The sequence below is a fragment of the Crotalus tigris genome, unplaced genomic scaffold, assembly GCF_016545835.1.
Source record: "Crotalus tigris isolate CLP2741 ecotype Arizona unplaced genomic scaffold, ASM1654583v1 scf7180000024461.2689607, whole genome shotgun sequence".
Lineage (NCBI taxonomy): Eukaryota > Metazoa > Chordata > Lepidosauria > Squamata > Viperidae > Crotalus > Crotalus tigris.
The window spans coordinates 878,087-901,376 of NW_024100631.1; the positions used below are offsets into that span (position 1 = coordinate 878,087).

At 43.5% G+C, this 23,290-nt stretch overlaps 1 long non-coding RNA gene across 1 annotated transcript; it reads right to left on the reverse strand.

The window, feature by feature from the left end:
* Positions 1 to 17,000: 17,000 nt before the first annotated feature.
* Positions 17,001 to 22,505, reverse strand: LOC120303166. Its single transcript, XR_005555365.1, has 3 exons — positions 22,417 to 22,505; positions 20,350 to 20,440; positions 17,001 to 17,064 (listed from the first exon to the last, which is right to left on the reverse strand). It is a non-coding gene; the product is annotated as an uncharacterized LOC120303166 (long non-coding RNA).
* Between the last annotated feature and the right edge of the window lie 785 nt (positions 22,506 to 23,290).

Sequence of the window (23,290 nt, forward strand, 5' to 3'; positions counted from 1 at the left end):
GAAGCCAAGATTGGCTGAATTAACAGAGGTAATCAAGATCATGTGAGATGTTAGCACCGCTTTATAATGCCTCGTTAAGGCCACCCTTGGAATACTGCGTCCAGTTTTGGTCACCACGATATAAAAAAGATGTTGAGACGCTAGAAAGAGTGCAGAGAAGAGCAATAAAGAAGATTGGGGGGGCTGGAGGTTAAAACATATGAAGAAGGGTTGCAGGAATTGGATTATGTCTAGTTTAATGAAAAGATGGACTAGGGGTGACATGATAGTGTTCCAATATTTGAGGGGCTGCCACCTGTTCTCCAAAGCACCTGAAGGCAGGAGAAGAAACAATGGATGGAGACTAATGAAGGAGAGAAGCAACCTGGAATTAAGGAGAAACTTCCTAACAGTGAGGACAATTAACCAGAGGGACAGAAGTTGTGGGTGCTCCATCACTGGAAGTTTTTAAGAGAGTGGACAACTATTTGTCCAATCTCTTGAGCTGAGGGCTGGACTAGAAGACCTCCAAGGTCCCTTCCAACTTCATTATTCTGTTAAGATGGGGCACAGAGGAATGTAAGGCAAGGCATCTCCCACTCTCTTTCTCCACCCCCCTCTCTTTCTGTGGTGTTCAAACATTGCACTAAGCCATCATCTTAGCATCTTTGGCAAACCGCTTCTTGTCAACACTGCCAATTCTGGCTTCTTTCACCCCAAGATTGTGGCTTTGCTCAATGTGGGAAGCCGAGTGGACTGCCCCTCTCTCTTCCCCCTCCTGGGTTTCCACTTTCCCTTCACTTTTTGAGAATGCAAAAAGAGGAGAAAGAACAGGAGCCTTAAACTTAATTAGCCATGAAATTCAATGTAGCTTGACTCTTAAGTCCAAGGTTATCCACACGCTTTCCAGGATTGCACTCTTGGCTTTTAGTAAGACGGGCCTCTCTTATTTTCGATTACAGCTGGATTTTAGCTTTTGTGCCAGCAATTCTTCCTTAATTCTGCACCGTTTGTGAATGTGTTCTATGCTCCTTTCTCTTGATTGAAGCCCACACATAACAAAGTATAGATAACCCAGAGCAAAACCAGAAATATTTTATCCATGCAATATGTTTCCAAGTTCTCCTTCTCCTCCTCTTCCTCCTCCTCCTCTTCTTCTCCTCCTCCTCCTCCTCCTCTTCTTCTTCTTCTCCTCTTCCTCCTCCTCCTTCTTCTTCCTCTCTCTCTCTCTCTCTCTCTCTCTCTCTCTCTCTCTCTCTCTCTCTGCTTTATTTCACTGGTTTGGCAAAATCTTTCTGTTGCAAAGGATCCACTGTCTCTCTCGATGCCACCAAATGTAACATCTGCACATTTTTTCCTTTTTTTTGCAGATCCAGCTCCTATTGCATGAATGCCAGCAGCCGAGGCTATATATCATTCTAGTGTTTTTTTTTTTTACTCAGTCAACCACAAATACAGCTTAGAAACCATGATGAGAAAAATTCCAGCAAGTTTTGGCACACTGATTCCTTCAACTACAGAGCAGAACCCTCTTGAAGGCTTCCAAAATACCCGGAGCCAATCCTTAATTCTTTTAAATCTGGGGCAAAATTGCCACAAGCTAAGTCTTCCTTGCAAACAAGTGGCGGAAAAAGAAATCACGAGATTTGTGGCTGCAGAAAACGAGGCAGTTAAGGGCACACCACCAGTTCAAACTTTATGGTGGCTTGAAACAAGTTTAGATAGGCTTAGTCTTCCTTTACAAAGACATGTTTTCGGTCCAAAATTAATGAATTCAGGAGCATTTCCAAGCCTGCGGCTGTACAGAAAAAGTGTGTGGAGGTGTCAGGGAGAAAGACACACACAAAGAGACATGCAACACCTGATATTCATAGTCGTATTTCTCTCGCTTCCGGCATCTGGTGACTTATTCCGAAGACAGCTTTATTAAGGCAACTTTTGAAAATTAAAAATGTAACATACCTTCATTTATCTGAATTCTCCTTCCCCTTCTCTTCCTTTTCCTCAGTTTTTTTTCCTTAATGTTGCCTTAAAAGTTGGAGTTTAGTGAAAATATCGGCGAACCCGTTCATCCCCTTACTTTCATGCTCTGACGGAAAAAAAGAGAGAAGGCAGCTTGTAAAGACAATGAAATGCAGTGTCTACAAGCACCATACTGTACTTTAGTTTTTATTGGCTATTTAAGTTTCTATAAAATTAGATGTTATCAAAGACCAGAAGTTATCAAAGACCTGCCTCCAGAAGAGGTGAATGCGTCAACACTGGAAGTTTTTAAGAAGAGACTGGACAGCCATTTGTCCGAAATGGTATAGGGTTTCCTGCCTGAGCAGGGGGTTGGACTCGATGACCTCCAAGGTCCCTTCCAACTTTATTATTATTATTACTAACCATCCCAACAAAGCTCATCCCTGAAGAACGGAAAAGCTGAAAAAAATGGCAAGGGCTCCCCCCTATAAATAAATCGTGTTCTTTGTTAGCAAGATTATAAAAGCTGGAAACTACATGAGATTAGCTAACCAAGGAGAGGACCAAGCTAGAACTAAGGTGAAACTTCTTAACAGTAAGAACAATTAACCAGCAGAACAGATTGCCTTCAGAAATTGTGGCTGCAACCTAGAACTAAGGAGAAAATTCCTGACAGTTAGAACAATTAACCAGTGGAACGACTTGCTTCCAGAAGTTGTGTGTGCTTCAACACTGGAGGTTTTCAAGAAGAGACTGGACAGCCATTTGTCTGGAATGATATAGGGTTTCCTGCCTGAGCAGGGGGTTGGACTAGATGACCTCCAGGCTCCCTCCCTCTGTTATTCTAAACTGAAGTTATCCAGGAGGCTTAACCAAGTTAAGTTAGAACCCAACATTTTCATTTGCTCCCAGAAGCTAAGCTTCATTAGCGTTATCCTTGAAGAAGTTCTTCGGTAACTACAATCCACCCAGCTATTCAGAATAACAAAGAATTTGAAGGGACCTCAGAGGTCTTCTAGTCTAGCCCATCGAAACCATTTCAGACAAACGGTTGTCCAATTGGTTCTTAAAAACCTCCAGTGATGGAGCACCCACAAGTTCTGGTGGCAAGCTGTTCCGCTGTCTCACTATCAGGAAATTTCGCCTTAATTCCAGGTTGCTTCTCTCCTTGATTAGTTTCCATCCGTTGCTTCTTGTCCTGCCTTCAGGCGCTTTGGAAAATAACTTGACTCCCTCTTCTTTGGGGCAGCCCCTGAGATATTGGAACACTGCTATCAGATCACTCCTTTATACTTTGGGAATCAAGCTGGTGTGATTGCTTGAACAAACCGTGTTTAGAATAAAACATACCAGGGCACAAATATGAGAAGCTAGATTGGCCCCAGGTAAGTATAATGCCAGTTTTATATCTTGCATAGTGTCTTCTTTGCATTCATTCCCACTCCAAACATATATTTCTTTACATCCAGATTTTTAAAAAATCCCTAAATTAATCAGTGCTTTTCAAATAAACATCTACTCTTTGCCTTTTCCTGATATTAGCCTATTTCTGTGGTGAGAAACGCATCAATGCTCATTTAACTCTTGTTAGCAAAATAATCCCTTCCCTAGGAAATGTGCCTGTTGTTCCTTTTTTGGCAAATGATGTGGTGTCCTACTTTTATGTTCACCCCTTCCCACCTCTGTTTTCGAGTTTTAACTATAAGGTTGTTTCCATAATTAAATATTTATCTTGGCTTTTCCTTCAGTGTCATGGAAACACTGGCAAACAATCAACAGGAAAACAGTGAAGCAGGAGAATTTTTTTAAAAAATGATTATTAATTTTATTGTACTTGTAATGAGATTGTCTGACACGAGGGAGGATGGATCCCCTTGACCTACAACTTAGCAGCTCTTCTGATACAGGCGTTATCGACCTAATAACCATTTGTTTAGTGATCGTTCAAAGTTACAACGGCACCGGAAAAAAGTGACTTAGGTCCTTTATTCACACTACCATTGCAGCATCCCCACAGACATGTGGTCAACATTTAGAAGCTTGGCAACTGGCAGGTATTTTGACAGTTGCAGTGTCCCTGGGTCATGTGATTTCCTTTTGTGACTTTTTGACAAGCCAAGTCAATGGGGAAGCCAGATCTGCTTAACAGCCGTGTTAGTAACTTAATAACGGCAGTGATCCACTTAATAACTGTGGTAAGGAAGGGCAAAACTCCCTTAACAACTGTCTCACTTAGGGACGGAAATTTTGGACTCAATTGTGGCCGTAACTTAAGGACTACCTGGTTTTTCGGGGGAACTTTGTTTAGAGTTTAATAATGGGTTACTTCCCCCTCTGACACCCTGAACAATAAAGGGGAACAGCTATGATGCCACTTAGGCTTGCCATAAAGCAAGACAAATTTACTGCACTGATGTTGCTATCTAGCCTATTTATTTATTTATTTATTTATTTATTTATTTATTTATGAGACTTATATACCGCTTTAAGTGCAAGCACTCTCTAAGCGGTGTACACCAGTAAGCAATGTATAAATATATATTTACATTGCCCCCAACAATCTGGGTCCTCATTTTACCTATCCCGGAAGGATGGAAGGCTGAGTCAACCTTGAGCCGGTGAGATTTGAACCGCTGACCTGCTGAACACAGTCAGCTAAAGTGGCCTGCAGTACTGCACTCTAATTGCTGCGCAAGAGAGAGCACCAGGGACCCTGCAAGGCAATTTAACGTTGTTCCTTTAAGAGATAGTAACAGAATGATGGCCCCCCTTGATTTGGGGGGGGGTGTTTGGGGGGAAGAATTGGAGTGAGTGAGGAGGCTTGCATGGAGAGGAACAAGGGGAAAATTATTTCCTATCAATCTTCTCATTGTTGGTTCTTGGTGTCTGCAAAGCCACCACTTCATCTTGGACAAAAAGAAGGCAAGTCTGGAACAGAGCATCCTCAGGGAGTCCGAGTGATGGTTCAGTCAACAACCATGAGAAAAACAAACCATGATCAAACAAACACTAGGCATGATCTGAATCTTGGAACTCAACCGTTCAGGGAAGCATCAAAGCAGCTACCCAAAGACCCTGATCGGAAGACAGCAATGGGGGGTCCGCGGGATCCGCAAGATAACATGTAGCAGGAGGGGAATTATACAAAAAGAGCCACCACAATTTCTTTTCTGCAAGCACAACCGGTTTTGATCAAACATCTCTTTGACGCATGTCACACTTCCTGCAAGTAATCCCGGGAGGGGGGCAATTTATTTCAAGCGCAAAACTGATTAAAAAGCTGCGCTTTGCATCATATTGCTTTTTCCCAAAGGGAATAACCTGATCAGGATGGATGGGTGGAGGGAGGGATGGATGGATGGATGAAGGAAACGGAAAGTCTGATGGAGGGGACGGGAGGGGAAGAAGAGAGGTGGGAGAAAGGAGGGATGGATGGAGACAGGAGGGAGGGAAGATGGAGGGGGAGGGGAAAAAGGAGTGTTTTGTTTTCATAATAAAGGAGAAAGAGGAAAGGCTCGAAGGAAGAATGGAAGGAAGAGAGGGTAGAGGAGGAAGAAGAAGAGGAGGAGGAGGTGGAGGAGAGAAGGAGAAGAAGAAGATGGAGGAGGAGGAGGAGGAGGAGGAGAAGAGAAGAAGGAGGAGGAGGAAGAGGAGGAGAAGAAGGAGAAGAAGGAGGAGAAGAAGAAGGAGGAGAAGGAGAAGGAGAAGAAGAAGAAGAAGAGAAGAAGAAAAAGAAGAAGAAGAAGAAGAAGAAGAAGAAGAAGAAGAAGGAAAGAAAGAAAGAAAGAAAGAAAGAAAGAAAGAAAGAAAGAAAGAAAGAAAGAAAGTGGAGAGAAAAAGAAGCTTTGACAAATGTGAAGTATTTTTTAACCACATGTATATTCTTATCTACTTTCTAGGTGACACTTAAACTGATCTTTAACCAGGAGATCAAATGGGAAAGCAAGTTTATTGTCCTTCCCTGGAATATTTTTTTTTATCATTCCTCACTTCCACCCCCACTCCAAAGAATTACATTTTCTCTCTCTCTCCTCCCTCCCTCCCTTTCCTTATCCTCACTTCCAGGCTTGTAGGAAACAAATGACAGATTGAAAGCGAGAAAAAAGAAAAGAAAGAAATTAAAGACAAAGCTAAAAGTGCAAGAAAGGAAACAAAAAAAAATAGAAAAGAAAGAAAAAAGATATAAAGAAGTGGCTTCCAATTGTCTTTACCATGCTTATAAATAAATACAATTATAGATTTATTTCTTATTCTATGGTTACGGTGTACCTCATTTTCTACAATCTATCCTGTCTAATCATCAAAAACATAAATCCTGTTTGTGTTTATTTTCTGCTTCACGCAAAAAGTCCATAAGGGGTTTCCAGACATTTATTAGACTTATGTGGCCAATTTAGAATAACTTAAGGGTTTTTTCGTTCATGTCTCTTAAGGTTTCTCCAAGTTTTCATTCAGCCCCAATAACATCCCAACTCTCAGAATAATGCAGGAAGAAACAGGCAAAAGACATTATAAACAATACAACCTCACCTTTATTTTTTATTTTTTTTGAGCCATGAATGACATTTAAATAATCAACTGGCTTCAGTTCTCCATGGGAACTTTGCTGAGCCTTACCTACCATTTGCAAAGGTCAAATCTCCTGTTTCCACACTGAGTGGATGAGACTGACCTTAAGATAGGAAATGAATTGTCAAAGGCCGTGTCCATAGACCTTTTCCTTCAAGAGGGCCAGAACTGAAGGCGTTGGATACTCCTCAATTGCTTCTCTAGAATTCAAATGTTAGCAGTGTAACTTTAAAGCTCTCTATATAGCTTGGAGAAGAGCCTAGTGCTGGGAAAGATGGAGGGCAAGAGAAGAAGGGGACGACAGAGAATGTGGTGGCCGGATAGAGTCACCGAAGCAGGAGGCGTGAGCTTCAATGGACTCCAGAAGATGGTAGAGGACAGGAAGGCCTGGAGGAACGTTGTCCATGGGGTTGCGATGGGTCGGACACGACTTTGCAACCATCAACAACAACATATAGCTTGGGACCTGGTTTCTAAAGCAGGGTTCCCCAACCTGCGGGCTGCGTCTACTACCATGGTAGGTGAGCATGTGTGTGTGTGCGTGTGCGAAGCTCCCCTCGCACGAGCAGTGGCACAGGCTCACACAAATTGAGCTGCATGTACTCGCGTGCACCCACCTGTCACTCACAAAAGGAACTATCCCTCTTTCTACCCCCGCTGGGCCACCAAGCCAGAAAGATTGGGGACTGCTAATCTAAAATAACGTCTCTTTCCAGTTACATCCACCTGACCCCCTAGAGCAGGGAGGCAGGGAATGTTGAGAGTCCCGTCTCCTAAGGAGGTACATCTGGCAGGACCCAGAAGAAGGGCCTTCTCTGTGGAACACCATCCCTACGGAGATGAGATTGGCCCCCACTTTGACACTCTTTCACAACGCTCTGAAGACCTGGTTCTGCCAACGGACCTGGAGAATCCAGAATGGGATGGAGCCCATCAAGTGACTCATTTGATCGTGTGTTGTTGCCAGGGGGGCTGGGGGGGGTTACTGTTTTTTACTCATTTATATTGGGTTGTTTACTGTTTGTAAGCTGCCCAGAGTTACTGAGAGTGAGTGGGGGGGGGGCATACAAATCTTCTAAATAAATAAATATTTTTTTAAAGTTTTTATACAGGTCCGTTGTGATTTATCCAGAATCTGTTGTGAAGCACAAAGATGGTCGTGAATAAAATACATAGCAGCCATGGAAAATGTGAATTTTACCTTGGGAAAACAGGAAAGGGTGAGAAACAAACTCAATAGTCTCACTTTGATGGTCTTCGGTATGAGGGTCCCAATGGCCAGGCTTTCAAACTTCTGTTACTGTAGTTTTTATCGAAACATGAACTTACCCCAGGAAAACAGTAAGAGGTAAGAAAGAAACTCAATTGTCCCACCTTGATGTTCTTCGCTTTGAGAGTCCCAGTGGTCAGGCTTTCAAAATTCTGTTATTGTGGTTTCTATCGATAGAGTTTGAGCATCAACAGTTTCTGATCTGGTCCACCTTGAAGGGCTGACAAAGCCTCACCCATCCTGTTTGGGGAGGACTGTTTCCCATGACAACGAAGGCCAAATGCAACCTTTGAGAATTTTTGTTCCAATCTATAAGAAAAGCAGAGGAGGAAGAGGAACTGTCTTGGGTCTGTCTGGTGGGTCCTATCGTCCGTTTCTGAGTGTGACAGGAAGCGTTCAAGCCCTTCGCGGTTTTCCTGCCTAAGTCCTTCTGAATTGGCATTAAGAGCATTTACTACGAGAAGAGCAAGGAACCAATTTCCCCAACGTGTGACTGCTAGAAGCGGAAAGCCATATAAACTAGGTTGGGAGAATTACAGCAGCACTTAGTGGCCTCCGCAGAGAATTCAAGGAACTCGGATTCAGATTCAATGCAGCAATCAAGGAGAAGAGAGGAAGGCCATTATCATAATGTACAATACTGCCGGGGAGTGCTTTTGAAGTTTGCAAAAGAGAGGCTATAATTAAGGAAAAACAATCAAGGCTCTGCAGTTGCCCTCCGAAGAAGAGAAAGGACAGTTTATTTCTTTTTTCTTTTTTTTTTGCAGAGATCGGGAATATTCATAAAGATGCCACGAAGGTGGGAGAACGCGCCTGCCAAAGTCATTTCCCTACCAGCTGCACAACTTAAAAAAAAAACAAAAATACATACAACTCATGTATCCCAGGAGAGTTTTGTGCCTGCCCTTCCCAGAGGACAGGTAGTCCTCGGCTTATGACCTCCATTGAGCCCCAAATTTCCGTTGCTAAGCAAAACCGTTGTTAAGTGAATTCTGCCCCATTTTACGACCTTTCTTGCCACACTTGTTAAATGAATCACAGCAGTTGTTAAATCAGTAACACGGTTGTTAAGTGGAACTGGCTTCCCCGTTGACTTTGCTTGCAGGAAGGCCACAGAAGGGGATCACGTGACCCCGGGACACAGCAACTGTCGTAAATGGGAGTCAGTTCCCAAGCCTCTGAAGTTTGATCACATGACCACGGGGATGCTGCAACGGTCATAAGTGTGGGAAAACGGTCCTAAGTTACTTTTTTCAATGCCGTTGCAACTTCAAACGGTCACTAAATGAACTGTTGTAAGTGGAGGCCTACCTGTACTTCGGGTGGGTGGGTTATCCCACCCCCTTGAGCTGCCCTGTCTATCTATGTCTGTTTTTGCAATGAGCTGCTGTAAGTCAGGGACTATTTAGGCAAAGGTTAAAAATCTCTAACTGCAGGGAGGTGTAAATTAAATCCTCGATCTGCTTTTGAAACCCACATCCAAAATCTTAACACACTTCTCCTTATTCTCTTTTGAGGTCCGCGGCATGGCACAAAACCAAGATGAGGCGTAAGAAATACGCAACCGATGAAAGGAACAGCAAGAAGAAGGGAATGCAGCTGACATCAAGTCTCCAATTTATGACTGGTCACTTGCAGACTATTTGAAAAAGATGCCCACTGGTTAAAATGGGGTTTGTTTAGTGACCGTAGCATTTGCTTCACAACCCAGTAGGTCGTAAGCCAAGGACAAATGGGTTCATTTAAGGATTAAAGCATCCACTTAGCAACGATGATGGCCACTGCAAAAACAGTTATTCAAATCAGGGATGGAGACAACGTGCTTAATGTCCACCGTCACCTTCAGGCTCAATTGAAGTTGTAAGTCGAGGACTTACAATATATAAGTAGGGGGTTGTACTAAGAGGATTTCTCAAGCTTAGGGCCTAGAGAGGCAGATCCTTCAAACGGGAACTGGATGTGGGCCCAGCAACTGTCGAAAGGCACTTCCTGTTTCAGTAGCAGCTCAGCTCTTGAGAAGCTGATCCTTATCCTCTACAGAGCCAGTAAAACTGAACACAGGCTGCCAGGATTTGAAATAAGATTTGAAATAAGGGAGACACAGCCATACTTGGATGCTGACTCTCCAACTGTTTTCTTTGGGTCGCTTCCAGCTGGGGCTCCAAGGACCTTTGGTGCTCTGCAGATGTTCCATGACCCGAACCAGATAACATTGTCAGTGCTGAGCTGGATCACGAAACGTCTGCAAGAAAACCACCCAGCTCAGAGAGCACTAAGGACCCCTCATTTCTTCAACCTCGAGCTACAAATATTCTCCTTGGTTGGTACTTCTCTGAAGCATCTAAGACAGTGATTCTCAACCTATGGATCGGGACCCCGTTTGGGGTCGAACGACCATTTCACGGAGGTCGCCAAACAACGCAGTCCGCCATTTATTTTCCCCTTTTCCTTAGCTGTGCTACTCCCTTTTATTCTATTGGCTTTTGAAAGCCCATCCAATAGACTCTCTTGAATGGAGTCTAATTCTATTGGCTTTCAAAAGCCAATAGGAATTGTCCAGGCTGTCTCTGCCCTGCTGAGCCCACCAAAAGTCCCATTCTGCAAACGGTGCTGCACCAGTTGAGTAGTCCTCGACTTACGACCGGTGGAGTAGTCCTCGACTTACGACCGGTTGGGGGGTCACGGCATTAAAAAGGTTGAGAACCACTGATCTAAGACAACTTTCAGGCAGCTGCTTCACAAATAGTCCTGGCTCTGGACCTCATGTCCTCTTGCGGGGCCTCAACTGAAGTAAAGATGAGCTTGGCTTCAGAGACATCGCTGCCCTTTGTTCGTGGCAATTCCCCGATGTAGCGTGTGGCTGTTGTCTATTTTGAAGTTGACTGTAAGAGCACTTGGTTATCCGTAGAGGTCTTTTACTCTCTCTTGAACACATCCAAAGTTACATGGATCAGAAACAACCTGAAGGATCCGCTAAACTAAGGTTCCTCAACCTCCGGTCTGTGGAGCAGTACCGGGCCACGGCACGCCAGCAACCGGTCCGCACAAACAAGCAAAGCCCCATCCGTGGGATGCAGGCAGCACACAAAACCACGCACCGTCCGGTCTGCGGAAAAACCTCTCTCCACGGAAACCGGTCTCTGGTGCCTAAAAGGTCGGGGACCTCTGGTCTAGGACAGGGGGTTCCCAACCCCCAGTCCGTGGACCAGTACTGGGTCACGGCATGCCAGCAACCCAGGTGCACAAACAAGCAAAGCCCCATCCGTGGGATGCAGGCAGTACACAAAACCACGCACCATCCGGTCTGCGGAAAAACCTCTCTCCACGGAACCGGTCCCTGGTGCCCAAAAGGTTGGGGACCTCTGCTCTAAACCTGATCCTTCACTTCACGGGTGACATTTCTTGCTGAGCAGGGATGTCAAGATTCATTGGAAAAGGAAAGACAAGCTGGTGGATATTTTTTTCCCATCCTGAAATGCTAGGTTTTTATATGATTCAGGTTCATAATAGAACTCAGAGGGGATCTTGGAGGTCCTCTAGTGCAACCCTCTGCTGAAACAGGAGACCTTATACCATTTCAGAAAAATGACTGTCTAGCCTCTTCTTAAAAACCTCCAATGATAGAGTGGCCACAACTTCTGGAGGCAAGCTGTTCCACCGGTTAATTGTCCTCGCTGTTAGGAAGTTTCTCCTTAATTCCAAATTGCTTCTCTCCTTGATTAGTTTCTATCCATTTTTCCTTGCCTTCTGGTGCTTTGGAGAATAATTTGACCCCCTTCTCTTTGTGGCAACTTTTCAAATACTGGAATACTGCTCTCGTGTCCGCCCTAGTCCGTCTTTCCTCTACAATGGCCATACCCAAACCCTGCAGCCGTTCTTCATCTGTTTTAGTCTACAGGCCTTTAATCCTCTTAGTTGCTCTTCTAGACACTTTTTCCAAAGCCTCGAGATCTTTTTTTGTAATGCAGAGGTCCCAGCATGCAAAAGTGACCATCTCAATCTCCACCTTCGGACCGAAGGGACCTGTCCAAGGTCCCTGGGGTCTGTATCCTACAAAGGTTGCCCAATGCACACTCCAAGCAGCCTCCTGGAGAATCGACCCCTCTCTGGTCGCAGAGATCGGATTAATTCCTCTTTTGCAAAGCAAGTTTTCTTTTCCGCATGAAGCAATCTGACAGTTGCCGCCATTAGTGAAAAGTACCCTTTCCCTGTAATAGTAGACATTTTGTAACTGACAAAAGGCATCATTTTCAGTTTAAGGGCGGTCAAGAGGAGGGGACGAGGCAGGCGATTGTTGCAAGGGAAAAAAAAAAAAAGAGAGAGGTGTGAAAAGAGGAAAGTGACACTTTAGGGACTCTGCACCCAGCACTGTCCAGCTGGGCTCATGTTTCACTCTAAGTCATGGTTTGCTTAAACATGGTTTACCGACTAAGACCCAGATGTTGGCACGATGCACTCAGCGAAAACCCAATGGAACCACATTTTGCCTAAACATGGTGTACTAAACCACAGCTGGTTAGTTTGGCACAATGCTAGCAAACCAGGGCTACTTCAGATTGTTTTAATTCCACAAACACAAACTACCTTCCTGCTCACGGTCACAGCAACACAGCAACTCCAACCCTATCATACTCAGCTTTGTCTCTGCTCAGCCTTTAGACACTGGACTGCCCAGGAAGAGGACTTAAAGCAGGGGTCTTCAAACTTGGCCCTTTACAAGATTTCGACTCCCAGAATTCCATAGCCAGGCATGTTGGCTGAGGAATTCTGAGAGTTGGTCCACAAGTCACAAAAGGGCCAAGTTTGAAGACCACTGACTTAAAGGGACAGGGCGCCCGCAGCCCAAGTGAGGAATTTCCCAACGGTGAGAACAATTAACCAGTGGAACAGCTTGCCTTCAAAAGTTGTGGGTGCACCATCACTAGAGGTTTTTAAGAAAAGACTGGACAGCCATTTGTCTGGAATGGTATAGAGTTTCCTGCTGGAGCAAGCGGTTGGACTAGAAGACCTCCAAGGTCCCTTCCAGCTCTGTTATTCAGTTGGCCATTTGCAAGCAGCCTGTGTCCTCTCACACCCCTTAACATTCCTGCAGTTGGACAGTGATGCCATCAAGATGCCCACTTGTGTCCTTTTATTCCATTTTCTTTGCTTGTTTTTGTCTAAACAGAACTGATGCCCTTGGTTGTTACGTAATTCCATAAGAGACTGGGTTTACGAAGCCCTAATCCCTTCTCCCCCCACCCCCCAGCTGCAGAATTTATAATCTTTCCAGAGAAGTGAAGCTTGCTAAAAGACATAGATGCCAAGAAGGGGGTGTGTGGAAGGCAGAGATTTATGCTTATTTGTTTTTCTCAAACGCATTTCAGAACGTGATTATTTTGCTTGTATAAACAAACCCGCATCGAATCAGTTCTGTAGAGACTGCACGGCATGCAGAAAGTGGTTGTCTCCAGCTCATTAAATTTTACTATTTGCACATATTCTGCTTTTTAATCTGAACAGAGCTGTTCAAATCAGGTTTAGGGAAAAGACTCAGAGGGCTAACCGAATGAGAGCTCTGTCAGTACTTTGATCTGGAAAATCTGTTCACAATCTGGAACCTTTATTTGTACTATATTTCTTACTATCAATAGTAAGATATTAAAATTCCTTGGTATTTCATCAGTCTTTGTGCTGGCATCCTACCCATGCTGTCACCCGCAGAAATATAAAAGAGGCATTTTTTTTTTTTTTTAAACTGAGCTCATCCATAAAGCCGCTGTGGTGTAAAAACCAGAATTTATGTTTAAATGGAGTGTAGAATCATTGTGGCTTTTTTTAAAAAAGAAAAAAAATTGCATTTAAACCACACATCATTTAAGAGTATTTTGTGAACCATACCCAATTTTGTCTGTAATAATTCACTGCTATTCCTTTATTTCAAAACCCTGCTTAGCGAATTTTTGTAATCAAAAAGTTGATTTCTGTGCTTGCTGTGTTGATTGTATATAGGATGAGTCTGGATGGTTTAGGTATCATCCAGAGTCATTCATTTGTGACTTGTTTTAACTATGATTTAGTGAGTAAGCCCTTATTAGCTAGATTTCTGTCCTAATCACTGTAAATCAGGATTTAAAAATTCTCAATAGCCAGACCCAGAGCCAGTTTGGTTTAGACAGAGCCAGTCTGCATAGTGGTTTAGGTATTGGGCAAGATAATCGGAAGACTGTGAGCTCTAATCCCACTTACCCATGAAAACCAGCTGGGTGTCTTTGGGCCATTCATCAGAAGATTGGGAGTTTTACTCCCGCCTTAGCCGTGAAAGCCAGCTGAGTGACTATGCACCAATCACCAGGAGATTGGGAGTTCTAGTCCCACCTTAGCCGTGAAAACCAGCTGGGTGATTGTGCACCAATCACCAGGAGACTGGGAGTTCTAGTCCCGCCTTAGCCGTGAAAGCCAGCTGGGTGACTGTGCACCAATCACCAGGAGAGTGGGAGTTCTAGTCCCTCCTTAGCCGTGAAAGCCAGCTGGGTGACTGTGCACCAATCACCAGGAGACTGGGAGTTCTAGTCCCGCCTTAGCCGTGAAAGCCAGCTGGGTGACTGTGCACCAATCACCAGGAGACTGGGAGTTCTAGTCCCGCCTTAGCTGTGAAAGCCAGCTGGATGACTGTGCACCAATCACCAGGAGACTGGGAGTTTTAGTCCTGCCTTAGCCGTGAAAGCCAGATGGGTGACTTTAGGCCAGCCCTTCTCTCTCTGCTCAACCCCCTCACAAGGCTATTGTTGTGGGGAAAATAGGAGGAAAGGGCTATTAGATATGTTCACTGGCTTGAGTTATTTATAAAGTAATAAACATGAAATAAAAATCTAATAGAATAAAAAAAATCTATAGAACACATTAAACTACAACTAAGCAAATAGTATTTCAGATTAGAGTAATAGGTCAACTCAAGTACATTTTTTTAACACGGTACAATGCAAACATGAAAAAGCTTTCAAGATTCTCTAGAAGTTCTACAACAGATTCCGCTTCAAAAAAAAGGACTGTTTTGCTCTACTTTCATCCCCCCTCCATCAATATGCTTCTTCTTTTAGATAAATCAAATTGCCTGTACCACTATAATCGTAGATGAGCGGAGTGAGTACTTTCCTTGCATTTTGATCAAGGGAGTGTTAAAAAAGAAAAGTGGAAAGTTGTAATATTTCTCTTTCAAAATAAGTACTTGTTAAATAGAGCTCATGCACCACACTTTTTTTTTTAAAGAAAAGCAGTTTTGACACTTCTGAATTCAGTACATTCTGCATTTTTGAACTAATTATGAGGACTTGTTTTTTTTCTCCCCCTTTCACACCTTTCAGCAAGTAAAAAAAAAAAATCTTAACTGAAAGAAGAAAGGGAGAAGTCAAATCAAAGCAGTTTCCAAGCTGTTAAGGACAGGAATGGAGCATTTATGCAATTTATTGGTGACCAAGGAAGATGTTTATCCTCCTAGCTGAAAATAAATATGGATTTTGGGTCTAGCGTTCAGCTGTAAAAAGGGTGATTTTGTTTGAGTTGAGCATGTTGTGTGAAGCACCATAAAACCTGTTTTGTGAGTGAACAGGACATGCAAACACAGACAAGTGTGGCTGATTCAACCAGCCTTGGTTTACTGCAAGGAGTGAACCCAGCCAGGATCATAATTTGAGACGAATGAGACTTGCAACAAAATATTGCAGTATAGAGATAGTCCTTGACTTAGAAACAGTCCATGTTGTGAATGTTTAAAGTTACAATGGCCACTGAAAAAAAGGGATGGATGATTTGTTTTTCACACTTACAACCCTTGCGGCATTGCAACGGTCATGTGATCATATGGTCATGTGGTCAAAATTCAGATGCTTGGCAACTGAGTTGCAGCAGCTTGGGGGTCATGTGATCAGCTTCTGACAAGCAAAGTGAGTGGGGAAACCAGATTCTCTTAACAACTGTGTTGCTAACTTAACAACTGCAGTGATTTACTTAACAGCTGTGGCAAGAAAGGTTATTCTTGTCAATTCCTCAATCTGGGAGAATGGCTTGGTGCTGGACATCACCTGGATGTCAAAATCTGGATTTTAAAGCAGGTAGGCAAGTCCACTTTTTTAGAATGCATTTTCAGATGGGAAAAGAGGTGTCTTAAATCCCTCTCAGGTCTGTGGATATCTCTTTTTGCCTTTTATCTATCAGCATTTGTCAACCTGGGCAACCTTAAGATAGGTGGACTTCAACTCCCAGAATTCCCCTTCCAGCCACAACCGAGATTGAAAAGTCTAGAACAGTGTTTCTCTTTAAGTTAATTGGACTTCAACTCCCAGAATTCCCCATCCAACCCTGATTGGAATTGAAGTTCTAGATCAGTGTTTCTCAACCTTGGTAGCTTTAGGTTTGCTACCAACTTCAACTCCCAGAATTCCCCATCCAACCCTGATTGAGGTTGGGAGCTCTAGAACAGTGTTTCTCTTTAATTGGACTTCAACTCCCAGAATTCCCCATCCAACCCTGGTTGAGGTTGAGAGCTCTAGAACAGTGTTTCTCTTTAATTGGACTTCAACTCCCAGAATTCCCCATCCAACCCTGGTTGAGGTTGGGAGCTCTACAACAGTGTTTCTCTTTAATTGGACTTCAACTCCCAGAATTCCCCATCCAACCCTGGTTGAGGTTGGGAGCTCTGGAACAGTGTTTCTCTTTAATTGGACTTCAACTCCCAGAATTCCCTATCCAACTCTAATTGAGATTGGGGGTTCTAGAACCGTGTTTTTAAACCTTGGTAGCGTTAAGGTAGAAACACGCTGGCTGGGAAATCCTGCAAATTGAAGTCCACACTTCTCAAAGTCACCAAGGTTGAACTATCCTGGGTTAGATAATCCTCAAGGTCCCTTGCATTCTGCAACATTATGAGCTTGAGAAGGCAGACTGCCAAACCCTTAGGAGACACAACAACTATCCCTCTTCACAAAGGCTACTCAACACTCTTTCGCTCATAAGCTACACATGCATTACCTCCAAGCCTGTTTTAATCAGCCAGTTGAGAACATGGAAGGGGGGGGGGGAGTTTTGAGTATTTGAGAACCTGTAGCACTTACAGCAATTCAGAGAAAAGAAATCTTTAAGAATACCCAGAGAAAGGTGTTGGTACCATTTTATCATGTAAGAGTCCTGACCATTTAGGATGTTATTTTCGCCCTCCGCTCAGATTCCACTTGATACTTGCCGGATAATTGCTTGCTGCTAGAAATCCGTCTTCTAAATCCATTTATTTTTTTTCCCCCTCTTTCCTAGGAAAGAAAAAAAAAAGATTCCAAAAACAGCTTTCACTAATAGAGCAGAGAAATTAATGCACATCAAATGCCGAGTTTTACGGCGTCTGCTTTATAGAGCTCTAGGGAGTTACTTTAGGAAGGGGGGGGGCGGAGGAAAAGATGCACACACACACAGTATTTTAAGAGCCCATGTTTAGCAGAGGAAGGAATATGGATAAAGGCATTAATTTCAAAGTGCAAGTATTTCAAGAAAAAAAATTATGTCTGCTTTTCTAGCCCTTAAGCTTTTTAAATCATGGCTTCAGGGTAAGTTCCCTCTATTTGAATTTCACTGTTACATTATCCTACTAATATTGACATTAGCATCAATGGTATTTCTGAGATGGTTTTTTTTTTTTTTTTATGCAAAGCATGGCAAACTCATCGTCTCTTGCTTGTACCTTAGCATGTTGGCTTATGCCAGCCGCTGCAGTTAGTAAACCACATTTCACGGTTTAGAACAAGGCTGGGCAATCTGCAGATCTATATATTAGATATAGATGACTGGACAGCCATTTGTCCGAAATGGTATAGGGTTTCCTGCCTGAGCAGGGGGTTGGACTAGATGACCTCCCTTCCAACTTCTTCTTCTTCTTCTTCTTCTTCTTCTTCTTCTTCTTATTATTATTATTATTATTATTATTATTATTATTAGCCTCACTACAGGTAGTTCTCGACTTACAGCCGTTGGTTTAGTGAATGTCTGAAGTTACAACAGCGCTGAAAAAGGGAGTTATGATTGTTTTTCACCGTTACGACCGCGGCAGCATCCCCAGGGTCACGTGATCAAAATTCGGACGCTTGGCCATCGGTTTGTATTTATGACGGTTGCAGTGGCCCGGGGTCACGTGATCCCCTTTTGTGACCTTCTGATAAGCAATGTCCACGGGCAAGCCAGATTCATCTAACAACCATTTTACTAACTTAACTACTGCAGTAAAATCTCTTAACGGTGGCAAGGAAGGTCGTAACATGTTCTGTTGCTCTGTGAGACGGTCGTTAAATGGCTTTTGCCCCATTTCACGACCTTTCATGCCACAGTGGTGAAGTGAATCGTTGCAGGTGTTAGGTGAATAACACGGGTGTTAAGTCAATGTGGCTTCCCCGTTGATTTTGCAGAAGGTCGCAAAAAGGGGGTCACATGACCCCGGGACACTGCAACAGTCGTGAGTACATGCCAGTTGCCCAGCTTCCATATTTTGATCACGTGACCACGGGGATGCTGCAACGATGGTAAGTGTGAAAAACGGTCATAATTTTTTTTTTCAATGCCACTGTAACTTTGAATGGTTACTAAACGATTGTTGTAAATTGAGGGCAAGCTGAGGTGGCGCAGCAGTTAGGGTGCAGTACTGCAGGCCACTTTAGCTGACTGTGTTCAGCAGGTCAGCGGTTCAAATCTCACCGGCTCAAGGTTGATTCAGCCTTCCATCCTTCCGAGGTAGGTAAAATGAGGACCCAAATTGTTGGGGGCAATGTAAATATATATATATACATTGCTTACTGGTGTACACTGCTTAGAGAGTGCTTGCACTTAAAGCAGTATATAAGTCTCATAAATAAATAAATAAAGCTGTATTTGTTCACATCAGATTATTGTCAAAGGCTTATCGTGTATCGCAAATAAACACAGCTAAAGCAACGTGATTCTCTGTAGCTTACATCTAAGCTAAAAGGAGGCAGACATGCACTATGCATTCAACACATTATCTTTGCGTCGTACTTTACGGTGGCTTGCTTAATCATGGTTTATCCAATAAGACCTAATTAAGTGACTTTCCAGCCTGCGCTAAGTTATATATCCCATCAGTCAAAGCCAAACCAACTACAATGGCTGGTTTGTCTCCCATAAACCCTAATATGTCTGCTTGGTTTTGGCTGATCCTGTTATGGGGACTTAGGCCCCGAGCTATGTAAACTATGAAATGATTTAATATGGAGCAAATTTAATCAACTTTGAGTAAGCAATCCTTGGCTTAAATGAATCCAAGGTGGTTCTACCAAGTTGACATATGCTTAAAACCAAGGCAAGGATTTAAAATGAGTTCCTTTCCAGAGTCTGTAGGCACAAATTTTTATACTGCCTTCCCAATTTTTTTTTCTTTTTGCAACTTATTTAAGAGGAAGAAAAGCGTTCCAGAGCTTCTTATTAAAACTGTGAGAAAATCTGGGATGTTCATAAATTTTAAATCTACAATTTGCTGTGCAAGGAAGCAAGCTGAATAAGAAGGGGAAAAAAAGATACTTAAGAATATGTAAACATTCCAGTGTTATTTACAGGCCACTCAAGGTTTTAAACAATTAGTAACATAAGTTTTCTGTCTACAAACACAAAATGATACTGTGAAACAGTTAAGTCAACAACAAAAAATGTAATTTGCAACCAGGTTTTGGGCCAGTGAAAATGAAGTCTATAGAAAAACTCAGGCTTGGTTCTCGTAACTTGCTAAATTGTGGCTTAATCATAGCTTATTAAATAATCCCCAATGGGTTAGGCTTGCATTGTACTTGAAAGCCATATCCCTGGCCGTAATGCTTGAATTCATAACTGTATTTTGTGATTGCTTGGCTTAGTTACAGGTGCAAACCAGGCAGGTGAATTCACTGTTGCCTAAACATTTTGCACACTTCCGCTCCAGAATGGATCCGATTTGCAAGCTCTCCAAACAGGCTCAGATCATCCCAGGATCTGGAAGATATTCTCCAAGACAATATGCTTTCGGCCCCCAAAATTGTGCACACAACAAGGTAAAGTACCTCTAAAGACACTGTCTCACTTCTAGATCGTCTGTTTGTCAATGTGCCCCCTCTTTCCTCGCACATTACGCCTGACGCATCAGAAGTGCACACTTAAAAATGTAATGTGTGACACGGCTTTAAGTGGCACAGGGAAAACAGATTTCACACCTTGCTAAAGATGCTCTTATTCTTCACACCTCAAGTCGTCACAAAAGGCACGCACTGAAAGGGCTTTGCGGAAGCCTTCGGGTCCGTTGTGTGTGTTGACAACAGGTCTTTAAAGGCAGAAACAGGAACGCTTAACCTCTCCCCATTGATGCTGCCCTCTGTGTTGCAACCCTACTTAAAATCATTAGGCTTGATTTAGAGGGGGTAAGGAGCAGGGGAAATTCTACACCCCTCCCTGCTACTTCTGTTGTGCAGCTTGGAAGGACACGCCAGGGATGCTACAGACGAGAGGAAAAACTTCCAGGCATCACATCATACTTAAATCTCCTTTTCTCCCCTGCAAACTGCACCTACCTCATTGCTCTGGAATTCTGCAGCACATTGTTCTCCTACACGCAGGCTTGGTCCATAAAGACCCCGTCTGGTCCCCTGAGATAGGAACGTCCTAAGTTAGAGAGGAATTTCTGTTACTTGGTTGGTAGGGAAGGAGGAAGGAAGGAAGGAAGGAAGGAAGGAAGGAAGGAAGGAAGGAAGGAAGGAAGGAAGGAAGGAAGGGACAATGAGAGGGAGGGAGGGAAGGAAGGGACAATGAGAGGGAGGGAGGAAAGGAAGGGACAATGAGAGGAGGAAGGAAGGAAATGGAGGGAGAAGAATGTGAGGGAAGGAAGGAGAATGGGAAGGAAGGAAGAGACAATGAGAGGAGGGAAGGAAGGAAGGAAGGAAGGAAGGAAGGAAGGAAGGAAGGAAGGAAGGAAGGAAGGAAGGAAAGGCAATGAGAAGGAAGGGCAATGGGAAGGAAGAAAAGGGAAGAAGAAAAAGAAAGAGAAAAAAACCCCTTCTCCAGACTACCCATGCTTCAACCGTCAACCCTACTGACCCCTAACCTCCTTGCATCTCCTCCATTACAGACCAGAATTGTGTTGCTTTTGAAAACCTTCCCAAGGCCAAACATTTCAAAGTCCCAGAAGAGGGAAGAAACTAGGAGAAGGGGAGGGGGGAGAAAAAAAAATCCCATCTCCACTGAGAGTCCAGCCAAGCCTACCCGTGGATAAACGGCAAGTTCCGAGTAGCCTGCAATTACCAAAGGAAATGGTTAGACATTCAGCCATCTTTCTTGCTTAATTGAGCCAAGACTGATTACAGGATGCCTTCCAATGCAGATGACACCCGTCCATCTGTAATTTGGGGTTAAGGAAGGAACAAAATGCCAATTTGTCTCTCCTGGCTTGAGGGGCAGAGCTACGTCAGGAGCTTAATGGCCCAGCTGGCCTACCTTCCCAGGCTGTACAGACAGAAATCAAAGTATTGTTTTTAAAAGCTGATTTATACCCTGCCTCAAGCGGGCATAAATTGTGCTCTATCCTAGGGCCTTTATTTTTTTAGTTTTTTTTAAAACCCTGCCTGTATTATTTTTATGACTTTATTTTTATTATTTAGCCGTGCAGATATGAAATAAGGATCTCCTGCTTGAGCAGGGGGTTGAACTACTCCATGGTCCCCTTCAACTCTGATATTCTGTTCTATGTTCTAGGAGATGCCCAGCAAATTAATTTCATAAATAAATAATTTTAATAACTATGTCAAGGCGGTGAACATACCTAATACTCCTTCCTCTTCTTATTTGTTCCAAAACAGCCCTAGCTGGGTTTCTAAAAAAGTATAAACTTTTAGGTTTACAGTTTCCCAAATTTGTTTTGCTGCCTTGAATAAAAAATATTGGTCTGTTTATTTCAGACTGAGCTGTAGTTTGGCGGTCTCCGTCCAGCCAAACCGATGGTGGCTTATTCAGTAAATGTTAAAACCCTGGTTAATTCAGGGCCTGCCCTACAGAGACAATCTGTGTGGCTGAAGGTGGCAAGGGTCATCCACTACTTTTGTGACCTGGCCACTTTTGAGTTATTTATAAAAATAATGAAGGCGGGATATTAAATAAATACAGAGGTCCCCTTTACGTATCAGCTTCTTGCCCTCCAGTTGTGCTGAAGGACAACTTCCAAAACTACCCATTAGTGGCTGCTGTATTACGCTGACTGGGAATACTGGTGCTGACTGGGAATATTAGTGCAATGAGGTTGGTTGCACTTCAGCTCAGCCCCTAGCCTGACCTCGGTTGACTCGGAAGCCAAGATTAAGGGATTGTGTGAACCAGTTCAAGGTGCCACGAGGGTCAACCCCACAAGTGATCCCTCCATAGCCAACTTTCCCCACTCATTCCTCGGGCGCCCCCAGCCTCTCGGGCACCCCTCAGTCCCCCCAAGGTGCCCGTCCTCACATTCAAACAGCTTGGAGAGGGCTCAGCATCTTGCTTTGAAAGGGGGGGCAGGGACCCCCAACTCTTCCCAGCTCCAAACATGGGTCCATTCAGGCAGGAGAAGAAAAGAACGAGGGTCGTGTTTGCTCTACTGACCCAGGGAGGCTAACCTGGGCAGTCGTGGGAAGCCTTCCTTGACACGGAGTTTGCCACCTGATGAGGAGGGGGCCCCAACTGGCATGCAAGCCGGATCTTCCTTTCTCACCCAGCCCCTTCCCCAAAACTCCAGGCTGACTTTTTTTAAAAAAAAAAAAAAAAAAAGAGGGGAGGGATGGTGCTTCTGCCTTTCCCTCAGGCAAAAAGAGAGAGAGAGAGAGAGAGAGAGAGAGAGAGAGAGAGACAGAGACAGAGAGAAGCAGAAAAAGAAAGAAACCAGAGAAAAAGAGAAAGATATGAGAGAGGGGGGGGCAGGGGGAGAGAGAGACAGAAAGAGAAAGAGATGAGAGAGAGATATGAGAAAGATATGAGAGAAAGAAAGATATGAGAGAAAGATATGAGAAAGACAGAAAGATATGAGAGAGGTAGAGAGAGAGAGAGAAAGAGAAAGATATGAGAGGCAGAGAGAAAGAGAAAGATATCAGAGAGAGAAAGATATGAGAGAGAAAGATATGAGAGAGATAGAAAGATATGAGAGAGGTAGAGAGAGAGAGAAAGAGAAAGATATGAGAAAGATATGAGAGGCAGAGAGAAAGAGAAAGATATGAGAGAGATAGATATGAGAAAGATATGAGAGAGGCAGCGAGAGAGAGAGAGGCAGAGAGAGAGAGAGAGAGAGAGAGAGAGAGAGAAAGATATGAGAGAAAGTTATGAGAGAAAGATATGAGAAAGATATGAGAGAGGCAGAGAGATAAAGATATGAGAGAAAGATATGAGGCAGAGAGAAAGATATGAGAGAAAGATATGAGAGAGAGAGGCAGAGAGAGAAAGATGTGTGAGAGACAGAAAGAGTGATAGACAAGAAAGAAAAAGATGTGTGTGTGTGTG